The 24,854-nt window shown below is 48.3% G+C and overlaps 1 protein-coding gene across 1 annotated transcript in view; it reads right to left on the bottom strand.

The window, feature by feature from the left end:
• The window catches only part of PLXNB3 (plexin B3), a 71,073-nt gene extending 53,851 nt beyond the window's left edge, over window positions 1-17,222 (bottom strand). Inside the window, exon 1 of the mRNA XM_044269103.1 lies at window positions 17,114-17,222. The gene's annotated coding sequence lies outside the window, so the exon portion shown is untranslated. The remainder of the gene's footprint in view (window positions 1-17,113) is intronic.
• Between the last annotated feature and the right edge of the window lie 7,632 nt (window positions 17,223-24,854).

Raw genomic sequence — 24,854 nt, 5'->3', positions numbered from 1 at the left:
AAGTAGTTACTAAGACAGACATGTCAGGAGAGGTCCTCCTTAAGTCTACAGATGATCTGGGAAGATCCCGTACCATTTGCCCGAGGAATGGGCCGCCGTAAATCGACTAAACCCGCCAATTTGGGTGGGCGTATGTATGCATTAGGGCTCATGCACACGATAATTGTTGGCCGGTTACCGTATTGTGGCCCTCACATGAATGGGTCCGTAATTCGGAAGGTGCGGTGCGGTGCGTTACGGAGCGCTTCCATGTTTTTTATGTCATGTCTGGCACGCACAACTTTTTTTGCGGTGCGGACTGTCGGATGCGGATTGCAGACGCTATTCAAGTGAATGGGTCTTGCGTCCGCATACGGCGGCCCTACGGTCGGTGCCCGTGCATTGCGGAAAAACAACTTGCGGTCCGCAGCACGGGCCTGGCCGGCACACGTTGTGCATGAGCCCTTAGACATCACTTTGGCACATATTTGTGGGACAAAAAAAAAGTATCTGGCATGTTGAATTTCAAAATGCCCGATCCTTTGTTCTGAGACAAGCCGCCGCTAGAGTCGACTGGCAGCGACTAATCTCCCTCTTGCCACACGTGCATGCTCGGCCTGGCTGAATGCACCTATGAATGGTGAGTTTGGGAGGAATTGCTGTCAGTGTACGAAGCTGTATGAGCAAATACTCCAATTCTCCCCAAAAATTCGCTTGCATGGGCGAGTCTTCAAGGAGAATTGGACCAAAGTAGCACATGCTGTGTTTTTTTCTGGGGCTGCCAAAATGTACAAGGGTCTGTTTTTCATTCACAGAAATAGCGCCACTCTTGTCTGAGGGCTGTGTCTGGTACTGCAACTGAGAGCCAATTACCTAAATGGGGCTGACCTGCAATACCAGACACAGCCTATAGACAAGAGTGATGCTATTTCTGAAAAAAAAAAGGAAAAAAGTAGCCCCCTTATCTGCACCCAAGCCACAGCGCTCACCAATGAGCTTCATATTTAACCACTGTGGGTCACTGCGCCGTAGGAAGGCCTTAGTCAGCAATATTTTACCTGCGGGGCCCCCAGGATGGAGAAAGTCCCCATTCTTTTGGTCTGAGCTACTGTTTTGGCTTTTAATCTCCCTGTACCTGTGGCCGCCATCACAGGAGGAGGCGAGGAGGGGAAGGTTGGGCAGATCTGGGGAATCCGGACACCTCAGAGCACAGCAGGAATCCGTCTGCTCGGGGCGGGGATCCCATCTGCCTGAAATGATTGTGTAAAGCAAACAGTCATATTAAAGATAGGGCTTTGTGGGCTAATCCTTGTAATCGCGGGCTTAAAGGAGAGGCAGGGATGAAGCCGTCCCTCCATTGCTGCGCCTGGCAGAAAGAATATTATATACTACCGCCATATACCTCAGCACAGGAGCAAAGATCGCCACCTTTCACACCCTTTCCAGATGACCCTCGATCCAATCCTACATGGGTCATTGCCACCCAACTGCAAAGGGGCCGGGCCCCCCTCTCCAAACACCCACATGGGAGAAATAGAAGCCGATTTTCAGCCATGTCCAATACTTTCAGCTAGTCCTCGATTTCCTTCCTCCGTGGGATAAGGGTGGTGAAGATGTCTGAAGACTACCCCCCTAGAAGTCAGAGACGACCATGCCAATTAAAAGGGAGGTGGGGGTCCTAATGTCATTGATGACTTTTGACATATTGTTTTTCCCAGTGATGCAACTACTGCTCCCTGTTATCAGCCTCAAGCTGTTGTGAAACTACAACTCCCAGTATGCTCCAGTCCTTTCTATGGGGGCGTTCTGAGAAGGGGCGAGCCAGGGTTCCTGCTGGGAGTTGTAGTTTCAGAACCGCTGGAGTGCCAGAGAGACCCCTGGCCTAGAGAAAGGCAGTCCGATCAGGACGTATTCAGGTTTCCATATCGATCACTGGATTTAAGCCTCATGCACACGGCCAACGTAAGGCGCCCGTGTTGCCTTCCGCAATTTGCGGAACGGAACGCGCGCCGGCAATATTAATGCCTATTCTTGTCCGCAAATCGCGGACAAGAATAGGACTTTTTTTTTTTTGCGGTGCCGCGGAACGGAGCCACGGATGCGGACAGCACACGGAGTGCTGTCCACATCTTTTGTGGCTCCATTGAAATGAATGGGTCCGCATCCAAGCCGACAAAACGGCGGCTCGGATGCGGACCTAAACAACAGCCGTGTGCATGAGGCCTTAAAGCAGAGGATGGATCAGGTCCCCGGAGATAAGCAGCGCCAGAGGTGTCTGGCAGCAGCTTATCTCCGTATGGGAGCAACCATGCCTGCTTTATATGTAAAGCCTATGTACAATCATACAATATGGCATAGTCGCAGCCCCCCCCCGTCCGTCACCCCTGATCACTGCGCTGGCGCTCTCCAGTCTGCGCACTCGCAGCCCCTCAGTTACACCACAATGCAAATTCAGCAGCCGTCCATGCAAATCAAAGCCCAGGAAGTGACTAATCTGATACAGACATTAAGAGTATTCAGGTCATGCACTGGTGGACCCTCACAGGCGATGGCGGTGGTGGGGGATGGGCGATTAATCTGTGTACTAGTTATTTAGACATGGTAAGTGCCCCTCCATGGAAAAAGAATTCCATAATAAGCGGCCATTACTCTCCCTTAAAGGAATCGTAAAAAATAGCATTTTCGCCTCTTAGTTCCATGAAGAGATAAATGTACAAAATGATTGCGGGCCGCAATGCACGAACACCGACCGCGGGGCAGCTGCAGCGGATTGCGGACCCATTCACTTTAATGGGTACGAGATCCACCCGTTCCGCAAAAAGATAGAACATGTCCTATCTTTTTGCGGAAGGGAAGTACGGGACGAAACCCCATGGAAGCACCATTCCGCATCTCCGGATTTGCGGACCCATTCAAGTGAATAGGTCCGCATCCGTGATGCGGAACGCACATGTATTGCGGATCCACAAATGCAGTCCGCAAAATGGCAACGGGACACCTACGGTCGTGTGCAGGAGGCCTTAGTCTCTGATGTAAAGTGTATAGTGCAAACATATTGGAAGTCAACATTTTTCACCACTTTTTGGCGCAAAAAAATTAAATAAATCACATCCAACTTTTTGCGATTTTTTAAAACGCCTGTGCAACAATATTTTGTTGCACGGGTGTTTATGCTCCGTTTTCACCACTTGGAAATGGAGAGGGCATGGTGGGGGCCAGACGAGGGCCGGGATTATGGCGAGGTGTTTCAAGGCGTAAATGTTAGCAAATTTGCCAGGGCTGGAGTCCCATCCACGACATGGCCCACGACACGCCCAACTGGTGAACGCGGCCTAAACCTGGCCATGCTACAATATTTAGTGTAAACCTCCAGTCAGGGTCTGGAGTGGTTTTTACTCCAGGCACATGGACTGCTGGAAGTGCACCTAATTTATGATGAGGAGCACGCCTTGTCATAAATTAGTCAAATCCTCCGGCAGCGCAGGGAGGAAAAAGCCGGTCTTAGTAAACGCCCCTCATTGCGCTTCAAGCATAAGGCCTGCTTTAAGAATGAGTGCCAGTATTGCTCATGGCAACCAATCAGATTCCAGCTCTCATTTTAAAATTGTCTCGGAGCAGTTGAAAGCTGGAATCTGATTGGTTGCTACGGGTAACACTCAATAGGCAGCTGTCATACAGATTAGAAAAAGCAATGTCTGTGGCACTAATGGACGCCATGTCCTCGAACCTTTTAAAGGGGTTGTCCAATGAAGACAACTTATCCCCTAACCACAGAATAGGGTAATTTATCAAACTAGTGTAAAGTAGAACTGGCTTAGTTGCCCATAGCAAGCAATTAGATTCCTCCTTTCATTTTCCAAAGGAGCTGTGAAAAATGAAAGGTGGAATCTGATTGGTTGCTATGGCAACTAAACCAGTTCTAACCCCATAAGTGTCTGATCAGCGGGGGTCCGACTACTAGGGCCCTGGGCTCCCCATCTGAATGAAGCAGCACACGTGCATGTGTGACCACCACTCCATTTAGCTGTATGGAACGACTGAAGGGATGCGTGACTGCCGCTCCATTCAAACGAGGGAGAGGGGGCCCCCCATAGTCAGACTCCGCTGATCCCCTATCCTGTGTCATAACCTCATTAAGGTCCCCTCTGCGCATGTCTTGTCAACCCCGTCTTCTCAGCGTTTTTCTTCTTAATCCAAGCCTAGAACAACATGGCGGTCCACAGGTTGTGTCTGGTATTAGGATAGGGGATAACTATCAGATCAGTGGGGATCCTACCGCTGGGACCCCCACTCATCATGAGAACAGAGGCTACGTATCCCATAGAGCTCCCCTAAAATGGTCGGAAAGGGCGCCGCTGCTCCATTCATTTCTATGAGAGCGCCAGAGATGAGCGGAGGTCCCATAGAAACAAATAGAGCTGTGGCACACATTTCCAACAAGCCGATCTGTCCATTTCAGGGGAGCTCTATGGGGTACATGTGCCCCCGTTCTCGTGATCAGTGGGGGTCCCAGCGGTTGAACTCCCACCAATCTAATAGTTATCCCCTATCCTGTGTCTAGAGGATTATAAGTGGAATATCCCGTTTAAAGGGGTTGGTCCCATCTCACACATTGGTGGCATATCGCTAGGATATGCCCCCAATGTTAGATAAGTGCAGGTCCCACTCCTATCTCTAGAACAGGGCCCTGAAAGTGAAGGAGCGCACACCGTGCACTTCTATAGGAGTTTCCGAAAAGAGCAGAGTGAGCGCGCTCAGCTATTTCCGGATCTCCCATAGACATGAATTGAGAGTGGCTACCTTTCTATTGACCACTACAGGAGTTCTGGAAACAAGCGCTCGGCTATTTTCAGCACTCCCATAGAAGTGAATGGAGGATAGCCGCGCTTGTGTGGTGCACTCTCCTTTGTTTGCATTCTAGAGATGGGTGCAGGAACTAGGGTCCTAGAGATATGCCACCAATGTGTTAGATGGGCAAACCCCTTTAAAGGGCATCTATCAGTAGATTAGTACCCGAGATTTGTTGTTGAGAAAAACAAGGTTTTAATATATGCAAATGAGCCTCAAGGAGCAATGGGGGCGTTACAGTTACACCTAGAGGCTCTGCTCTCTCTGCAACTGCTGCGTCCTCTGCACTTTGACTGAAAGGACCAGGTATGATGACATTTTCACTATCTGGCTCTGTCAAAGTGCAGAGGGTGCGGCAGTTGCAGAGAGAGCAGAGCCTCTAGGTGTAATGGTAACGCCCCCGTTGCTCCTAGAGGCTCATTTGCATATAATAAAACACAATTTTTCTCAGCAATGCGGGCACATATGAACATGGGACCAACACAGATGCCTCCAGCTGCCAAGCGCACATGCAACAGGTCAGCCCGTGTCATAGGTAGAAATCCCCTTTAAGACTTCCAGTGTGTGCCTCCACCACATAATAATTCTCAGAGACAGACGACTTCAGAGCCGCGCTGTTGTTTGTTTCCCATTCATCCCCTTGTGACGACAGCCTAAGAGACTGGGAGTTATACTGGAAACCACAAGAGAGTCAGGTGTGTGCGCTCCTGGAAAGAGCTACCCCGCCACCAGACAGACACGTTCTGCAGGTGTGGGGGAGGGGGGACGAGGCAATCAAGACAACCACAAACTGCAGCTTCAGAGCCAAGGGATGATCCCGGGATCGTATGATTTGGGAACAGTCAGCAAGAAGGAAAAAAAAAATAATGATCCTATCTTCTTGACTTGGCGGGTGACAACCACTAAAGCCTAGCAATGGGCCTACACACAGGTCTGCAGCATTACATTCTCCCCCTTGGTCCTTCTCACACTCTTCTTCTTAGAAAGTGTCAGTCTTCACTGTAGTTCAGGCATTCTATTCATGAAATGCCAGCAGAGCCTCTACTCCCTGTATAGTTGTATGCCAGCAGCGCCTCTCCCCACTATTGCAGCACCTCTCCCCCTAATTATTCGATGCCAGCAGCGCCTCTCCCCCTTTTAGTCGATGCCAGCAGCGCCTCTCCCCCTTTTAGTCGATGCCAGCAGCGCCTCTCCCCCTTTTAGTCGATGCCAGCAGCGCCTCTCCCCCTTTTAGTCGATGCCAGCAGCGCCTCTCCCCCTTTTATTCGATGCCAGCAGCGCCTCTCCCCCTTTTATTCGATGCCAGCAGCGCCTCTCCCCCTTTTATTCGATGCCAGCAGCGCCTCTCCCCCTTTTATTCGATGCCAGCAGCGCCTCTCCCCCTTTTATTCGATGCCAGCAGCGCCTCTCCCCCTTTTATTCGATGCCAGCAGCGCCTCTCCCCCTTTTATTCGATGCCAGCAGCGCCTCTCCCCCTTTTATTCGATGCCAGCAGCGCCTCTCCCCCTTTTATTCGATGCCAGCAGCGCCTCTCCCCCTTTTATTCGATGCCAGCAGCGCCTCTCCCCCTTTTATTCGATGCCAGCAGCGCCTCTCCCCCTTTTATTCGATGCCAGCAGCGCCTCTCCCCCTTTTTATTTGATGCCCCCTTAAACAACTTATTTCAGAATAGTAAAATCATTGTGAGGGCCATGCCCGCTCTTCGGATTGGCAGTAAAGGCTGAATAAACATCAGGTGACTTCATGTGAATGTCCGCATTGTTGGCGCAGACCTTCAAAGGTAAGTGACCTCTGTGGGGCAGGGTGACAACTCAGAAGTCACTACTCGATTAACAGCAGGTTACAATGAAGTTGTGCCGAAAATGCTCTCTATACAACCACGTACCTCTCACTGCTGCACAATCTGGGCAAAGCTTAAAGGGATTCTCCTTGCAGCACAAACTTAAAGGGGTTATGCCATCATTTAAGGGCATCTGTCAGCAGTTTTGCACCTATGACACTGACTGACCTGTTACATGTGCACTCGGCAGCTGAAGACATCTGTGTTGGTCCCATGTTCATATGTGCCCGCATTGCTGAGAAAAATCATGTTTTAATATATGCAAATGAGCCTCTAGGAGCATTGGGGGCGTCGCCCCTGCAGTTTTTTGTTTATTTTTCACCTGTTTCCAGGTGAAAAAGTAGTAAATTCGCACAGCCTCTGAAACACCCCCATAACGTCCACCTTTCAAACTTGGCACCTGTGTGTTAAAACTTAAAATAGTTGCAAAAATGTCAGACGACCTTAATAAATGAGCCCCCCTTCTCTTTACCACATTTGAAAGGCGCCCCCTGGGGTTTAGTCTGTGTAGTAATGTGCACGTCCATCGACTGAGGTTGTCGCACATGCTCAGTTCCATCCTTTAATTGCCAGCAGCTGTATCTACTGTTAGAAGCTGTGACAGTTACAGGAACGGAGGTGTAAAAGAAAGGACACGCCTCCTGAAAGGACACGCCCTCTCCTGAGCTTCCAGACTGAAGAATGCAATTGGAGCAATCAATGGGAAGATCTCTGGACCCATGTGAAGTACAGGGCTGGTTCTATATGACTACATGATGTGTGGTCGACATAACCCTTTGAACTGTCCAGTGAGGAAACATTTTTTGGTAATGGGTTCAGAGTGGGTTAAAAAACAGATTCCTACCTCACTAATCCTCCGTCACTCCCATTCCAATACTTACAGGGGCCCGTCGTTAAGAGGAAATATCCGCTCAGCCAATCACTTGCTGAGGTGGGCCACGACCTATCCTCAGGACAGGTCATCAATATCAGACCCAGGTGTCGGACCCCTGACGATCTGCTGCTAGGAGAGGTCGGACACTCCATGAGCGCCGCAACCTCTTCCTAGGCCATGTGACGTCATTGTTTATTGGTCACATGGCCTAGTTGCTGCTCAGTCCCATTGAAGTCAATGGAGCTGAGCTGCAATACCAAGAACAGCCACTATACAATGTACGGCGCTGTGCTTAGAAAGCTGCCGGGCTCACCAGAGTTCCAGTGAGCACGGTGGCTCACTCAAACAGCTGATTGGTGGGGGTGGCAGAAGCCAGATCCCTGTCAATTTCACAATGATTATCTTTTTTTGATTATCTTTTTCAGGATAGCCCCTTTAAGTCCCTAAGATCATAGGGTCAAGGCTAAAGGAGAACTTGTGACGCCACCCTTGTCCATGGCTGTGTCTGGTATTGCAGACCAGCCCCATTCAAGTGAATGGACCAAAAAAAAATAATAAATAAAAAAATACCGCCATATGAAATAAGAACAAATGATGTTTTCAAGGACGTGGCGCAGACCAGACAGTTGAAGTCCCTGTGTTAAGACTTCACGCGGTGGATGCATGCTGCGTGCAGAACACATTTCCTTCCTCTCAAGACACAGGTCAGACTAACTGCTAAAAGGGATCTGCGACTTTCCAAGGAATCGCCCGCTGTTTATTGTCAGGCGCTATTACACCCGTGGATGAAGACTCAACGTGTTTCATAATTTCCAGGTACTCCTGTTACTAAATCTGGTAATCACGAGGATACTGTAAAAAATGACTAATTGTAGGGCGGTAATCTCCGAAAAATTTTCTCACCTGTTCCCCTACATGTGAACAAGGCCTATGGCAATGGGAAAACCCCTTTAAAGGGCACCTTCAGTAGGATCAACCCTATGAAACCAGCTATACTACCTGATAGGGATGATCCTGCTGGTTAAAATAATACCAGTCTTGTGAAAATCGGTTGCGGCATTCCTGAGAAAAAAATGTATTTTATTCTTTCAGAAAATGAGGGCTTCAGTGCACTGAGGGCGGGGCTATGCCCATCACTGCACCAAAGCCTTTATTTGCATAAAGAATAGAAGTCATTTTATGTTTTTCTCGGGAACGCCATGACCGATCTTCACAAGATCGGTATCATTTTACTCAGCACGATCAACCCTACCAGGCAGTACAGACTGCTGACAGGTGCCCTTTAAAGCGGTATTACCATTGCCAGAATATCCAATCACTATGTAGTCTGCCCCCTAGGATCCCACCAGTCCTTAGAATGAAGGGGCCGCAGAGTTGATTCAGCGCTGCGCCCTCTCAAAGTCTTTCCCGGCGCGGCAGCGCCCCAAACCACTCGCTGTGCAGGCAAACTGCAGCATTCAAGTGAATCGGCTCTGTGGCCCCTTTATACTCGAGGTCAGTGGGGGCCCGACACTTTATGAGATGGGAATACCCCTTTAATATTCTATTCAACTGTTGATACCGGGTGATAACGCTTTATGGCCGCCATTAGAGAGCACTACCATGATTCCCCATTTCTGCTCCGCCTGTTTAGGGGTCGGTCTTTACTGTAGTCCTTGCATTCTATTCATGAGCCAGGAAGATGAGGAAGAACAGTGTGACAGGCCACATGAAAGAGTATCTGGAGCGCGAGGAGAGGCCCAAATAGAAGCAAGATTATCACGAGTAGCCAATATTGCACAAGTGTCTGCAACCTAAGGGGCCTCCTAAAATAGCTGCGAGGAGCTCCCCAAAAACACATCGAGCAGCCTGTTCACAGGATGTGGTTTTCATGAGTCAGGCCAGTAGTGAGGAGATAATGGAGACGACACGGCTGAAGTTCAGGCAGGGAGCGGCCGGAGATCAAACCACAACAATCATCCCAGGGAACGGGGACGTCTGCATTTAGGATATTTAACGGAATATAAAAATACAATATGGACGCCGCTTATCGACCAGGAATGTGATGGACTGGACAAATAAAATCTAGCCTTTAGAATCTACATTCCCCCCCTCTATTAGCAACTATTGCAGTGCTCCTAGTGCTGGTGGCCACCAATCCGGAGGGCATTGTGGTGCGGCTGCCATCAAAGTGCCCCCTGGACTAGCGGATACCACAGTGCCCATTGCCCTTGCGCCCGCCCACAGTCGCCCTTGCGCCCGCCCACAGCCACCCTTGCGTCCGCCACAGTCGCCCTTGCGCTTGCGTCCGCCACAGTCGCCCTCTGTGTAATGGGGCCTTAAAGGGGTTGTCCCACGAAAATTATTCTACACTTTTCAAACCAGCACCTGGATCTGAATACTTTTGTAATTGCATCATTTGCATGTAATTAAAAATTTTGCATAGCCACTGAGCTATTCAATAAAATTTTATCTGTATAGCACCACCTGCAGTTTTTTTATTTTCTTATTTCTTTGTCCTCACTGAGAAGGCCGCACATGCTCAGTTTCATCCATCAACTGCCTCCTGAGCTGTGATAGGGAGAGAGGGGACACGCCCCCTGAGCTTTGATTCGGAGAGCATGGACACGCCCCCTTATCTGCAGCAGAAAAGACACTCCCTTGAGCTTTCAGCCTGATATAAATCTAGCAGAGCAATGAATGGTGAGATCTCTGGATCCATGTGAGGTACAGGGCCGGTTCTAGCTTTGTTAGAAAGAGGTTGTCATGTACTATGTGATGTGCGATTTTCATTTTTTACATTAGTCATGGGATAACCCCTTTAAGGCATGCCTGACCCAACAAATGTGCATGTAAATGGGGGAGCAACATCAGCTTAAACAAAAAGGCTCCACATCCTTCCTTTCCTCCTGGCATATCTTCTCCCCCTCCTTGGGAACCTTTCCGTCTCCTTCAGGGTAGAGATCGTCCAACTGCTGCGGCTCTGCTACATCTAGCACCTTCCTGCTTTGTTCTGTTGGGTAAACACCATGCCGAGCGCTCATGTGCTGTCCTCGTGTTTTATCCCCGCGGCTTACAGACAAACAGCCCCGGGTGGGGCGGAAGACAAAATGACAGAAGACTCTAGAAGCTATATGCCAATTTTATCAAAATGGCGCCACAATTCACTAACTGGATTTATCGTCACCCTTTGGGCCAATGCCACGCGGTAAAGGCCAACGGATAATTTCCTAGTCATGTTATCGGCTGACTGACCGCCTGCGCTGTTGCTTGTCAACCAAGGATGCTGCCTACGGGTGAAAACAGTAGGTCTCCATAGCGCATGCGGTGGCATGGTCTCCAATATCGGACCAAAAATGGTGGCCATGGACATAAAACAACTGATCTCTGAGTCAACTAAGCGGGCAGGGGATAAGCGGCTGCCTGGATCCATTGTCACGCTTCTCTTACAACCAATCTGATCCTGTTGCCCGCCTATGGGAAATTTAAAGGGATCTGCCAGCCAGCTCCTATCTATGGCTTTTGATTGTGACTCTTCCCTGACCCCCTGCGCTGATAAGTTCCTGTTGTGAGTCTGTTTTCCTATCTCTGTGGGGAAGATAAAAATCAAACCATATCAATGGCTGGAGCAGGAAGAGCCGCACAGGGGGCCCGGACAGATGGACAACAGAAGACGTCTCATGGAAGGAACCATAACCAGATATCCTCCTGCATCTGTATCCTGCGTCTGTATGTTCCTGCGGACCGCCATAAATAATCTACTTCACTAAGGCTCATGCTAAACTACAACTCCCAGTATGGGAATTGCAGTATTCCAACTAGAAAGTCATAGGTTGGAGACCACTAGCATGGACGGTCATAAATGGCGGATTACAGATTTACGGGGGAACTGCGACATTCCCTGGGCTGTGAAATCTTATTAGAAAACGACTCCAGTCCTAAGGGAAGTGCTACTTATGCGATTCCCTGTAATATACATAGAGGCTTAAAGGGGTATTCCAGATATAAAGTTATGCCCTATCTACAGGATAAGGGATAACTATCATTGGTGGGGTTCCTACCGATCACCCATACACAGTGGAGCACAGCTGAAATGGATGGAGCGCGTGGTCAGAAAAGCGCATCGCTCATCCATTCATTTCTACGGAAGCGGAGTACAGCGCTCGCCTATCTCCGGCCCTCCCACTGAAATTAATGAGAGTGGCGGCACGCTTTTCGGACCAGCTGTGCCCCCGTTTGGGTGATCAGAAGGGGTTCCAGCGATAGGACCCCCACCCATCTAATAGTCATCCCCCATCCTGTGGATAGGAGATAATTTTATATAACCGGAATATCCCTTTATGTGGGTTTTCCAGGGGTCAGACTCCTGGACTCCGATCGGCTCTGTAAAGAGTCTGCATCACTTAGGCCTCTCTCTAGGCAGAAGGCCTCATGAATGTGAATGTGGCTGAGCTGCAATACCGAGTACAGCCACTATCTAAAAGACGGCACTGTGCTTGGTAAGCTGAGAGGAGTCGGACCCCCACTGATCTCACATTGATAACCTATCCTGAGGACCCCTTTAACTGGGATGGCCCAAGACTGTGTGAATGGAGCGACACATGTGACCACCTCTCCATTGACAGTGTATGGGACTGTCTCCTACAGTCCCATAAAAGGGAATGGAGTGGTGGGCACACCGACCACAGTCATGTGACCACTCGTGGCCCCAGCCATTATACATTTTGCCGCTGGTTTCCCTAAGTGGGGTGAAAAACATAATCAATTCTAACAGAAACTGCGACGGACCACCACGTGAGGAGATTGAGGAAAGGACTGTCTCGGTTGCCCGTAGCAACCTATCACAGTGCAGCGTTCATTTCATATTCTGCTCCTGAAAAACGAAAGCCACGCTGTGATTGGTTGCCATGGGCAACAAAGTCTTTTCCATAAATCAACACAGATTTTCCTTTTCTTTCCTAAAAGGGGGAATCTGGTTGCTATGGGCAACAACTCCACGTCTGGCTTTCCCAACACGGCACCAATGAGGAGGCCGGTGTCAGTCATGCGCTGTCAGTGCGAGCGTTCATGAGGAGGCTTGCAAGGAAAAACGGCCTGAGGGAATCTTCGAGATCATTATCTGCTCCGCGGCCTCCGCCATGGGAACGAGTTGTGGGAATTTTTTTTGGCACAGATCTGAGAGGAACACTGTGGACTAAGATTGTACTGAATGTAAAAATTCAGTCCCTGAGCGCCATCTTGGTCACATGACGCCACCCAACACTACGAGGGGTTAAGTGGTCATACACATCAGCAGAACCCATGGGAACCCCCCAAGTCTCCCCCAACAATAAACATAGGGCAGAGGAGGATCGGACTGTTGGAGTTCAACATGCCTGATCCTTCAGAGAGATACTTCGCCCCTACAGGAGCCTAGTAGCAGCTTACTCCCCTCAGCAGACATGCATGCTCGGCCAAAAACTACATCTACATGCATGTGTGCATGCTGGGAGTTCTAGTATCAAAACAGCGGAAGGTTGCTGACCCTTTATCTAATGCGCATGCCCAGCTTAAAGGCGCCTACACATATTGTGGCCAACAGTCTCAAATTTGAAGGGACTGTCCCTTATTTTCAGAGAAAATCCCGCAAATTTGGGCAGTCCAGTGCTACAAAAGTGGGTGTTCCCGCTCAGTTTGGGACAGTTTGGTGCGCTCCCATTCATTTCTATGGGGCCGACAGAAATAGCCAGCACTCGACAATTTCCGGCAGCCCCATAGAAATGATTGGAGGGCGGCCGGGCATGCGCAGTGCGCCCTCCATGACTTTCAAGGCTCCGTTTACGAGGTGGGACCCGCACCTATCACACAATGGGGGCATCACTGTCTGAGATGGAAACACCCCTTTAAGTAAGGTGTCTCGCACTGACTACACATTTTTCAACCAAGTGCCCACGTGCGAGTTGGAAGCAATAGTTGTCAGCCCGACAACTACTAAAGGTGCACTGGGACCCTTTAGCCTAGGGCTACACGACGACATTTTGTCGCACGACAATTTTTATAATGATAGTCTATGGTGTCGCACTGCGACATATACCGCGACGCGACAGTAGCAAAAAAATCCATCCAAGATCGCATCGCAGTATGTCACATGTCGCAGTGCGACACCATAGACCAGGCATGCTCAACCTGCGGCCCTCCAGCTGTTGTAAAACTACAACTCCCACAATGCCCTGCTGTAGGCTGATAACTGTAAGCTGTTTGGGCATGCTGGGAGTTGTAGTTTTGCAACAGCTGGAGGGCCGTAGCTTGGGCATGCCTGCCATAGACTATCATTATAAAAATTGTTGCGCGACATTGGTGCAACATCAGTGCGACACATGTTACAGTGTAGTTGTGCCCGATGTGTCACGCGCAGTGTCGGACTGAGGTACCTAGGGCCCACCAGTAAAAGAAAATTGGGGGGCCCACCGTACGGATACATTCGAATATAATAAATAATTTAACGAGTTTTTTTTATATGAACATAGGCTGGTTGAGGTGCTGTATATTGAATATATGTATATAGTGCAGTAAATCCAATGTGTTATGTGCCACTTGTGGAGGGGGTGGGAGACTAGGGGCCCACTTTGCTCAGGGGCCCACCGGGGGATTCCCCTGTACCCCTGTGGGCCAGTCCGAGCCGACACATTTCGTCGTGTAGCCCTAGCCTTTAGGGTCACTCTCGGAGGTAAGGCTTAAAGGGCACCTCCAGATTTCCCACTGATTGGGAGTCCACAAAGCTGTACCCCCACGTAGGTTATTCTAGATCGGCGATGCACAAAATACTGTAGGCTTTCGGAGCCAGCCTGACCTCTTTTTAGTGGTCAGTAATAAGACCCTTCATAGACCTCAATACAAAAACACCAAAAATTTGCATCAAATTCCTTGAACCATTAGCAACATGGGATCAGCACGACTCTTCATGGGCCCCCACACCGTATAATTTACATGTCTGAACATCATATTAAGTGGACTTCACCTCTAAAGAGCGCCGCCGCTCCCTTCATCTCCCAGAGACCGCCAAGTACAACCCTTAGCTATTTCTACTCCGATAGAGATGAGTGCACATGCCCGAATTGCCACTCCGTTCATTTTGGGGGGTGGCCCCGTGGGGTATAGGGTCCCCATTCTCTCATTATACTGCTGGGAGCCCCACCGATCTTATAGTTATCCCCTATCCTGTGGATAGGAAATAACTTGATACAGCCGGAATACCCCTTTAAGCTTGAAAGGGTCATCAAAAATGAAAGGCACACTTTCCAAGTTGCTGCATGAATGGGCCCAAGCGCCAGAGTGTCTCCCAGAGGAGGACCCCAGCATTTATGTGCATACACGTCTTTATTAGATGACCCCCTTTAAAGGGATTGTCCAGAATACAAAAGAAAAAAAGTGTCTTCTTTTTTCTAAAAACAGCACCACACCTGTACATGGTTATGTCTGGAATTGCAACTCGACTATGATAGAAGTGAATGAATGAGTTGCAATCGCACTCACAACCTGAGGATAGGTGGTGGGGGTGTCATTTTTTTTTAAGAAAGAAGCCATGTTTTTCCCATCCTGGACGTCGTCCTTGGCTTCTCTCGTCTGGAGCTGTTGGAGGAAAGACGAGGGACAACCAATCGACCGCCCTCAGCTTTCCAAGACCCCTGGAGACCGAATCATGCAACTTCAGGCTCAAGCACACAAGAGTATGTATTTTGCGGTCCGCAAAACACGGATCCGCAAAATATACAGATGACGTCTGTGCGACGTCCGTATTGCATCCAGTTTTTTTGTAATTCAAAAATGGACAAGAATAAGACATGTTCCATCTTTTCTGGACACGCACACAGGGCCATTTCCATTTTTTTTGCCGACCCATTGAAGTGAATGGTCCCGCATACGGGCCGCAAAAAGCCCACCCCAAAAACGAAATAGACGTGAAAAAAAAATAGGAAGTCCCGACTGGTGAGAAGACCGGCGGCAACCATATCGGTTTAGTGATGGTCAGTTTGCCAACGAACACATGTGGGCTGCCATCTTGACTCACCCGTCCTGCGATGCACAGGTAAGCCCTTGCCTGTGCCGGGAGCCGGTCTGAAATCAAATGCAGGCAGTTCCGAGAACAGCCCAATGAAGGCCCCCGGCGGCTGTTCTCGGAACTGCCTGTTCCCGGTGACCGCATTTGATTTCAGACCGGCACAGGCAAGGGCTTACCTGTGCATCGCTGGACGGGTGAGTCAAGATGGCAGCCCGCATGTGTTCGTTGGCGAACACTGCGAACTGACCATCACTGTATCGGTTGTCCAGAAACCCGCATAACACGTAAGTGCGGTCGTTTTGGGGTTTGTTTGTTTGTTTGTTTTTTTTACAACCTGGCGGCTCAAGGACTCATTTACTGGCGATTTAGATTTTTACGACCTGTACCCACCCAGCAGGAAGCCAATAAACCTACCTGGGAGGGAACCTACCAGCTCAGAAACGGTAAGGCCCCTTTCACACGAGCGAGTGCGATGCATGATGCGAACGCAATTCGTTTCAATGGGTCTGTGTACATGAGCGTTGGTTTTCACCCATCACTTGTGCGTTGCGTGAAAATCGCAGCATGTTCTATATTGTACGTTTTTCACGCATAGAAGTGAATGGGGCTGCGTGAAAAAGCAAGTGCGGATGCGATGCGTTTTTCACGGATGGCTGCTATGAGATGTTGTTTGTATACCTTCAGGTTTTTATCACGCGCGTGAAAAACGTATTACACGTACTACATAGAAGATTATAGTGAATGGTATCAAATGGGTGAAAGCTCTGACACAACATGGCTGACAACCAATCGGTCTGTTACAGTAGCACCCGTAGGAGTTGTCACCCAAATTTCTACAGTTACCAAGCCCTTGCTATTCAGGGAACCCCCACAATCTGGCCCAGTGGCGTTAGAGGATATAGTGAATGCGAATAATACTGTGAAAAAAATATATATATAGAAACTCTAGTTTTTGGCAGGGTTTCCCTTTAAAGGGGTACAATGGCTACAAACAAATCCCAATATAGTGTCCTTTTCACTGCGGCACAATACGTAGTATGGCGCGCGGTCGGAGAGCCCCCTTTAACAACCAGAAACACAATGTTCCGAGCAGACGTTAAAGAAAGCGGCGTCATTCGTTCACAATTTGACTACTTTTTTGGAGGACAGGTGCCATTTTCGGAGACATAACTAAAAAGTAAGTGAACCCCCTGCGCCCCCGGAGGGCTGGTTAGACACACGATAACAGTATTCTATACCCATACCATCCTAGAGCAATTTTTTGTTAAAAAAAAATTCGCAGTCCCCATTGATACATGGAAATACCTAGCAGGTGAAGTACTCCAGTAAATCAAGAGGGGTCCCCCCCATTTTTTTATTTCGACTGCAGCAAATAAACGCTAGAGATGAGCAGCAGCGAGGGGAGGACCCCCACAAGTCAGTTTAAAGGGACAGCACATGTATTTTGCAGTGCCTCTCCTCTCCACCTGTTTACAGCCCCACTGTGGGGGGAAGGGCAGGGCTGCACCTGAGTTTAAAGGGGGGATAGAGGGAAGGAAGGGAGGTGAGTACTTACCTGCTGCCGGGGTCCTAGCAGCTTCTACCCCAGAACTCCTGAGGAACAAGTTACCTGCTCGTCTCCCTGAGACAACAGGCAGCGGCTCAGCAGGGAGCCGGGTCCTCCCACCAAAACCCAGCTACATTACCATTGAGCCGGATCTGCCCGTCGAGCGCCCTCTGCTGGCGGCCGCGCGCATTACCGCCTCTCCCCCATACATTTCTCCCACATTTCTGCAGGTTTTCTTACCCCTATGGATTTCTCATAGACTGGATTCCAACTCTTATGTTTTTTTTGTTGTTGTTGTTTTTTCAGAGATAAGTGGCGACAGAGGTGTCTGGCGACAATTATCATAAAAAAAAGAAGAAAATTGTACATTAGCTAAGTTAAATTTGTCCTTTACGTACGATTGGGAGTAGTAGTTACACAACGGCTAGAGAGCGCTGTTAGGCGTGACGCCATGTGATGTCTGGGTCATGCTATATTCCTGGTATTCAAAGAGGGAAGCCAGGAGTGATCATGTGATGGGTCTGCCTTGTTTCCATTCACTGACATGGCGTCTTTTACTCCCTTTAACTTCGCCCTCCACGCCTTTGCAGTCTCGCATTAGGCTACTGGGGAAGACCCTGAAATACGCAAGTACATAAAGTTCCTATGGGGCCCAGCCTTTTCGAGTTACGCCCCTGTAGTGTACATCGACTAAAATGGCGTAAAAGTTTGTTCTGACGCTTGCGCCATACGACATCACCCCGCGGTGGGTTGGTGTAGCCGAGGATTTAGGCCTCATTGCCGGCCATTGGAATGAACACACAGATACGTTTTAGGACGGCAACCTTCGCCAATGCAGCTGTTGCGAAACTACAACTCCCAGCATGCGCACTTGCTCTGCTCTTCTCGGAACTGCCATAAAAGTAAATGGAGCATGCTGGGAACTGTCGTTTCGCAACAGCTGGAGTGCCGAAGGTTTCTGATCCCCGTTCTAGGACTAAGGGCTCATGCACACGAATGTATTTTTGTCCGTCTCCGTTCCGTTTTTTTTTTGCAGCCCTTATGCAGAACCATTCATTTCAATGGAGCCGCAAAAAAAAAAATGAAATTACGCCTTTTACACTCTGTATCCCTATGTCTGCAAGTCCGTTCCGCAAAAAAATAGAACATGTTCTATTCTTGCCCGTTTTTGCGGACAAGGACAGGCATTGTTACAACACGGACGTCACACAGATGTCATCCGTTGTTTTTTTTTGCAGATCTGTGTTTTGCGGACCGTGGTCGTGTGAAAAACCACAGAGTCGTACAGTACCAAAGATTAAACAAATCGCAGGTGCACTTTGTGGTTCCGCAGTTATGTTTGCGGTTTTAGCATGTTGACACGCACACAGTGCATCAAAACCTTGCAAAAAATAAAAACACATAAGTCCGCACTATTTATTTTAATGTGTGTATTCACACGATCCGGGGGTCCGTGCATTTAGCACGGATTACATGCTCTATTTTGTCACAGATCCATCATGCTCATTATAGTCTATGGGTCCGTGAAAACCGCGGATACAACAGGGACGCCATCCGTGTTTAACGGATCATTAAGAATAGATTATTCGAAAATAATTTTTCAGCTGCACAGTGTCTGTGAAACACGGATGACACAAGGATCCTTCACGGACAGCTTCACGGCTGCATCACTGACCACATTTTCACGGATTTAAGCACAGACACGGACGTCTGAATGAGGGTTTACGCCGCGTAAACACAAAAATCCGCACAGAAAAAGCAAGCATGATCCGCATCGTGTGCAGGTAACCCATGCAATAAGCAGAAGATCCGCAGGAATTTCCGTGCAGATTTCTGTGTGTTTCTGTACCAAAAACCGCATGTGTAACTTGTGGTTCTTGGTGTGGATTTAATGCGGTTTCGCCGCAGATATCAAAAGGATGGAATCTGCAGTTAAAACCGCAAACATAATTGACATGCTACAGATTTCTAAATCCGCACGGCAGCTCAATTTCCGCACAGAACGAAAGAGCACAAGATTTGTCTCATCATCCATTTTGCTGGTGCTGTATTACACTGCGGTTTTTCTGCACGAGAATCTGTGCTAAAAGAAATGCACGTAATCCGCAACGTGTGCAGGTAGCCAAGGGTGGTGCACATAAGGGCTCATTCACACTACAGTATCAGTTTTTGCGGATCTGCAAAAGATGGATACAGGCCGCGTTCGTTCCGCATTTTGCTGATCAGAATGTCCTTCTCCATGATAGAAATGCCTATTCTTGTCTGCAAAAACAGACAAGAATAGGACATGCTCTATCTTTTTTGCGGCGGGTGGAACGGAAGTGCGGATGCGGACAGTTCACAGTGTGCTGTCCAAATCCCTTGATCCCATGACTGTTCATTTAAATGAATGGGTCCGCATCTGATCCGCAAAATTGCAGAACGGATGAGGACTCAAATATACAGTCGTGTGATTTTCATACGCAAAATTAACACCATAAGGGCTCATGCACACGACCGTATATTTTTTCCGCATCTGATCCCCATGTTTTGAATAGAATGTTGACCCTCTCATTTCAATGGGGCCACAAAAGATGCGGACAGCATCCGTATGTCTGTTCCGTAGCCCCGGAAATAAAGAAAGAGAATGTCCTATTCTTGTCCGTTTTGTGGACAAGGATAGGCATTGTTACAATGGATCCGCAAAAAAAAAAAACGGATGCAACACAGACGTCATCTGTATTTTTTGCAGACCGCAAAATACATACGGTCGTGTACATGAGCCCTAATGCAGTACCAGCTAAGTAGAGGAGATTTTCAAAATCTACATCTACATGGCGTGGAGATTTTCCACACAGAATCTGACCTGCGGGGTCGATTTTGAAATCCACAGCCTACTTATTTTTTGTGTGGATTTTCATTAAATTGCAAAAGGGTGAGATCCGTGATTTGGTGCAGAAACGCGGAAAAAGCCTCTCGAAAATCCGCATAAGCTACACTGCCTTGTGCATGTAGCCTCAGGCTGGCCATACACATGCATGCTCGGCCGAATGGGCAAAGGGGAATAAGCAGCAGCCAAACACCTCTGGAAGTGGCTTTTCTCCCTGAAAACAAAAGGGATTTTAAATGCCCGATCCTTATGAGGGGGGAGATATCTGGGAAAGTCGGGACTCGGCCTCCATACACATGAGATGGTCAGCCGATCCCGAGCATCTGACACAAAGTACCCCTTTACCATCAGGCTGCGCCCCACAGGGTCACTGAAGTTACTCCCCGCACTCTGGGGTCATTGGGGTTCTGAATTTAGGGTCGATATTTGTAATATATTTGATGAATCTACAATTTATGCTCAAATCCTGCGTCTCCACCCAAAGAGAAGAGGAAAATATTAAGGGGGAGATTTATCAATACTGGTGTAAAGTGAAACTGGCTGAGTTGCCCATAGCAACCAATCAGATTCCAGCTTTCATTTTCCAAGGGAGCTCTGTAAAATGAAAGGTGGAATCTGATTGGTTGCTATGGGCAACTCAGCCAGTTTCACTTTACACCAGTGTTCGCTGGATTCTACACATAGGGGGTCATTTATTAAACTGGTGTAAAGTAGAACTGGCTTAGTTGCCCATAGCAACCAATCTGATTCCACCTTTCATTTTGGACAGCTCCTTTGGGAAATGAAATGAGGAATCTGATTGGTTGCTATGGGCAACTAAGCCAGTTCTACTTTACAGCAGTTTGATAAATGACCCCCCTAGCCTCACCCACTGATACTATAGCACCCTATGGTGGAGTATGCAGTACATGCTTTAGGCCCTTTTACGTGTGCTGATTGACTGAAAGAACGTACGTATTGGTATCCTTAGCAGAAATAAACATGCCGGCCCACCGCCCCCCCAAAAAAAGAAGCAGAAAACATGACTGTTTTAGCACTGTACATTATGGGGAGGATAGGATGAATTTGCCTGAGGCGTGACAGACATCTGCGCTGCAGGTTCAGACACCGCGCGGTGCAGGCCTTAATAGACGTTGAAATACACGCACGTTTACTTATAGTAAGGGCCAGTTCACACCTAGCAGAGCTCACGTGGATTTCGGTGTGGCATACTTCCTATTAGGACTCATGCACACTAACACATTTTTTGTCCGTGTACATTGTTTTTTTTTTGCGACCCTTAAGGCAGACGATTGGCCTTAGGGCTTATGTACACGACCGTATGTACTTTGTGGTACGCCAAAAATACTGATCACGTCCTTGTGACATTCATATTGCATCCTTTTCTTTTTTTTGCAGATACATTGTAACATGTTCTATTTTTTTGGCGGAACGGACACAGTCACTTCCTTAATTTTTTTTTATTAAGCCTCATTGAAATTAATGGTTCTGCACACGGACCTGCTGTTGCGCATCCATGCCCGTATTAGGGGCCGTATTCACTTGAATGGGTCCGCAATCCGGAACATATGGCACAGATCGGAAGCCCACTGAAACACGATGGAGTGCTTCTGGGGATTTTCTGTCCATGCCTCCGGACCACAAAAAAGTAGTGCTTGCGGTGCAGACCGTCGGATGCAGATCGCGGACCCCATTCAAGTGAATGGGTCCACGTCCGAAGACGGCGGCCATGTAGACATTGCAGACCTGTGCATTGCCGGAGGTGTGCATGAGTCCTAATGGAGGTGTCTGACGGCTTGGGCCCCGGATGATCATGAGAACGGGGCCCATTCTCCCTGTTTGAATGCAATGGCAGACATGGAATTGCGCAGTAGCTCTCTACAACTCTGGGACTCTTGTAGATAGCGGAGTACAAGAGTTGAATGGAGTGGTCTGTGTGATCACCGCTCTGTTCAAACCAGGAAGCATGGGCCCCCACTCTAGTGATGGCCAGGGGCCCCTGCGTTCAGAACCCCACTGAATAGGGGGATAACATGTTGTCTTCATGGGACAACCCTTTTAAACCAGGCTCAGGGCTAGCTGAGCTGAATGTAATGATACCTTTCACTTAGTGATCTGTTGCTTCATTGTGGAGAAAAAGTACTTCAAATCCATATGCAAATGAGCAATTAAGTGCACAGAGGGTGGGTCCAAGTCACTCTGTGCACCGCTGCACCTCATCCTTTCTCTGCCAGCCCCTCCCTCTCCTTCTTGATAGTCAGGGGCCATGTTCCTGCATAGTCATCTTACCTGGTTGTTTAGAAGTTTTTCTTTTCAAATTTGCCTGAGTGCTTCTTCAGTTGACCACCATGGCCCACAGAGATGGACATCCAAGCGTACGGCGGTCTAATAGGTATGGGGGCAGTCTGACTGTCCCAGGTGGCAGATGTCGGGATACAAAAAAAAATTGGCCGTGCAGGAATTCAACATGCCCGATCCTTTGATCCGCAGGAGATAAGTTGAAGGTCTGTAGAGCACGTTGAAGGCCCTCAACGAGATCATCTTCCCTGTGGAGATACTTGGAGACAAAAACCTCGATCCCATGACTCTTGCTGCCCCTCAACCCGGCAGTGAGTATAAAATACATTAGTTTTATACATGAACTGTAATATTTTAGGTCATTTCCCGCCATCAAAAACCGCACTTGATAAAAAATATGAGGTTTTCATAAAGAGAAAACCACACTTCTCTTATGTTCCCTCAATGTATGTAGAGTGCTGCCCATAATTATTCATACCCCTGGCAAATTTTGACTTAAAGTTACTTTTATTCAATAATAAGACGATGTACAAGAGGCATTATTGTGGGGGGGAAAAAAAAAACATTTCTCAGCTTTTATTTACATTTGAGCAAAAAGTGTCCAGTCCAAAATTATTCATACCCTTCTCAATAATCAATAGAAAAGCCTTTATTGGCTATTACAGCAATCAGACGCTTCCTATAATTGCAGACCAGCTTTTTGCAGGTCTCCACAGGTATTTTTGCCCATTCATCTTTAGCAATGAGCTCCAAATCTTTCCGGTTGGAGGGTCTTTTTGCCATCACCCTGATCTTTAGCTCCCTCCACAGATTCTCAATTGTGGACTCTGGCTGGGCCTCTCCAAAACATTAATGTTGTTGTCTGCTAACCATTTCTTCACCAATTTTGCTGTGTGTTTTGGGTTGTTGTCATGCTGAAATGTCCACTGGTGCCCAAGGCCACGTTTCTCTGCAGACTGCCTGATGTTGTCGTTGAGAATCCTCATGTATTGCTCTTTTTTCATGGTGCCGTTTACTGTGATTAGGTTCCCTGGTCCATTGGCTGAAAAACACCCCCAAAGCATTAGGTTCCCACCACCATGTTTGACAGTGGGGATGGTGTTCTTTGGATTGAAGGCTTCTCCTTTTTTACGCCAAATGAAGGAAACATCATTGTGACCAAACAATTCAATTTTTGTTTCATCTGACCATAACACAAAAGAATATTTGTCATAATTGTATATGTGTGTCCCCTGTGTAATTGGTTGTGACATAACACAGAAGACCACAAGTCTTCTTCTTTGTCCAGATGAGCTTTTGCAAAGGCCAAGTTCGCTTTTGTGTGCCTGGTCTGCATCCGTAGAACCCAGCGGTATGAATAATTATGGGCAGCACTGTATGTAAAAGTCTATTAAGGGCTCTTTCACACCTGCGTTATAGTCTTCCGGCATAGAGTTCCGTAGTCGGGGCTCTATGCCGGAAGAATCCTGATCAGGATTATCCTAATGCATTCTGAATGGAGAGAAATCCGTTCAGAATGCATCAGGATGTCTTCAGTTCCGGAACGAAAAGTTTTTTTTGGCCGGAGAAAATACTGCAGCATGCTGCGCTTTTTGCTCCGGCCCAAAAAACTGAAGACTTGCCGCAAGGCCGGATCCGGAATGAATGCCCATTGAAAGGCATTGATCCGGCCTTAAGCTAAACGTCGTTTCGGCGCATTGCCGGATACGACGTTTAGCTTTTTTAGAGTGGTTACCATGGCTGCCAGGACGCTAAAGTCCTGGCAGCCATGGTAAAGTGTAGTGGGGAGCAGTATACTTACCGTCCGTGCGGCTCCCGGAGCGCTCCAGAGTGACGTCAGGGCGCCCCAGGCGCATGGATGACGTGATCGCATGGCACGTCATCCATGCGCCTGGGGCGCTCTGACGTCACTCTGGAGAGCCCCGGGAGCCGCACGGATGGTAAGTATGCTGCTTCCCCCGCTCCTACTATGGCAACCAGGACTTTAATAGCGTCCTGGCTGCCATAGTAACACTGAAAGCATTTTGAAGACGGATCCGTCTTCAAATGCTTTCAGTACACTTGCGTTTTTCCGGATCCGGCGTGTAATTCCGGCAAGTGGAGTACACGCCGAATCCGTACAACGCAAGTGTGAAAGAGCCCTAAATGGGCTGACCGTGGACACACAGTCTGATCCAAGTTCAGATCCCACCACTGGAGGTCCAGGTCTCCAGAACTGGCCAGCTGTATGGAAAGTCCCAGTCACTTGTCTTAATGGGTTTGTTTTCCACTTCCCTTTAATTATTGGCAGATACAACACCTCGCTCATTCACCCTCATCTCCCCTGGTGTTACAGCACGTACAGGCCCTGTTCACACCACGCCGCATGAAAATACACACGTAGCTGGAAACCATCAAGTACCGGCCTCATTAGCATGTGAGCAGACCGTTATGTTGTGCAATCTGGTAAGGACCTTACATCTGCATGTAAAAAAAAAAAGTGAAACGGCGTTCAGGAGCGGACATACCCTTTAAGTGAACAGAAATATTAAGATTGCAGATGTTTTTATCCCTTGGGGGCTCTTTCTGGTGTGATGCAAGTTT

Source organism: Bufo gargarizans, chromosome 9 (genome assembly GCF_014858855.1).
Source record: "Bufo gargarizans isolate SCDJY-AF-19 chromosome 9, ASM1485885v1, whole genome shotgun sequence".
NCBI classification, from domain to species: domain Eukaryota; kingdom Metazoa; phylum Chordata; class Amphibia; order Anura; family Bufonidae; genus Bufo; species Bufo gargarizans.
Note: the sequence above shows the minus strand (reverse complement) of the source record. Positions and strands in the feature narration are given on the sequence as shown.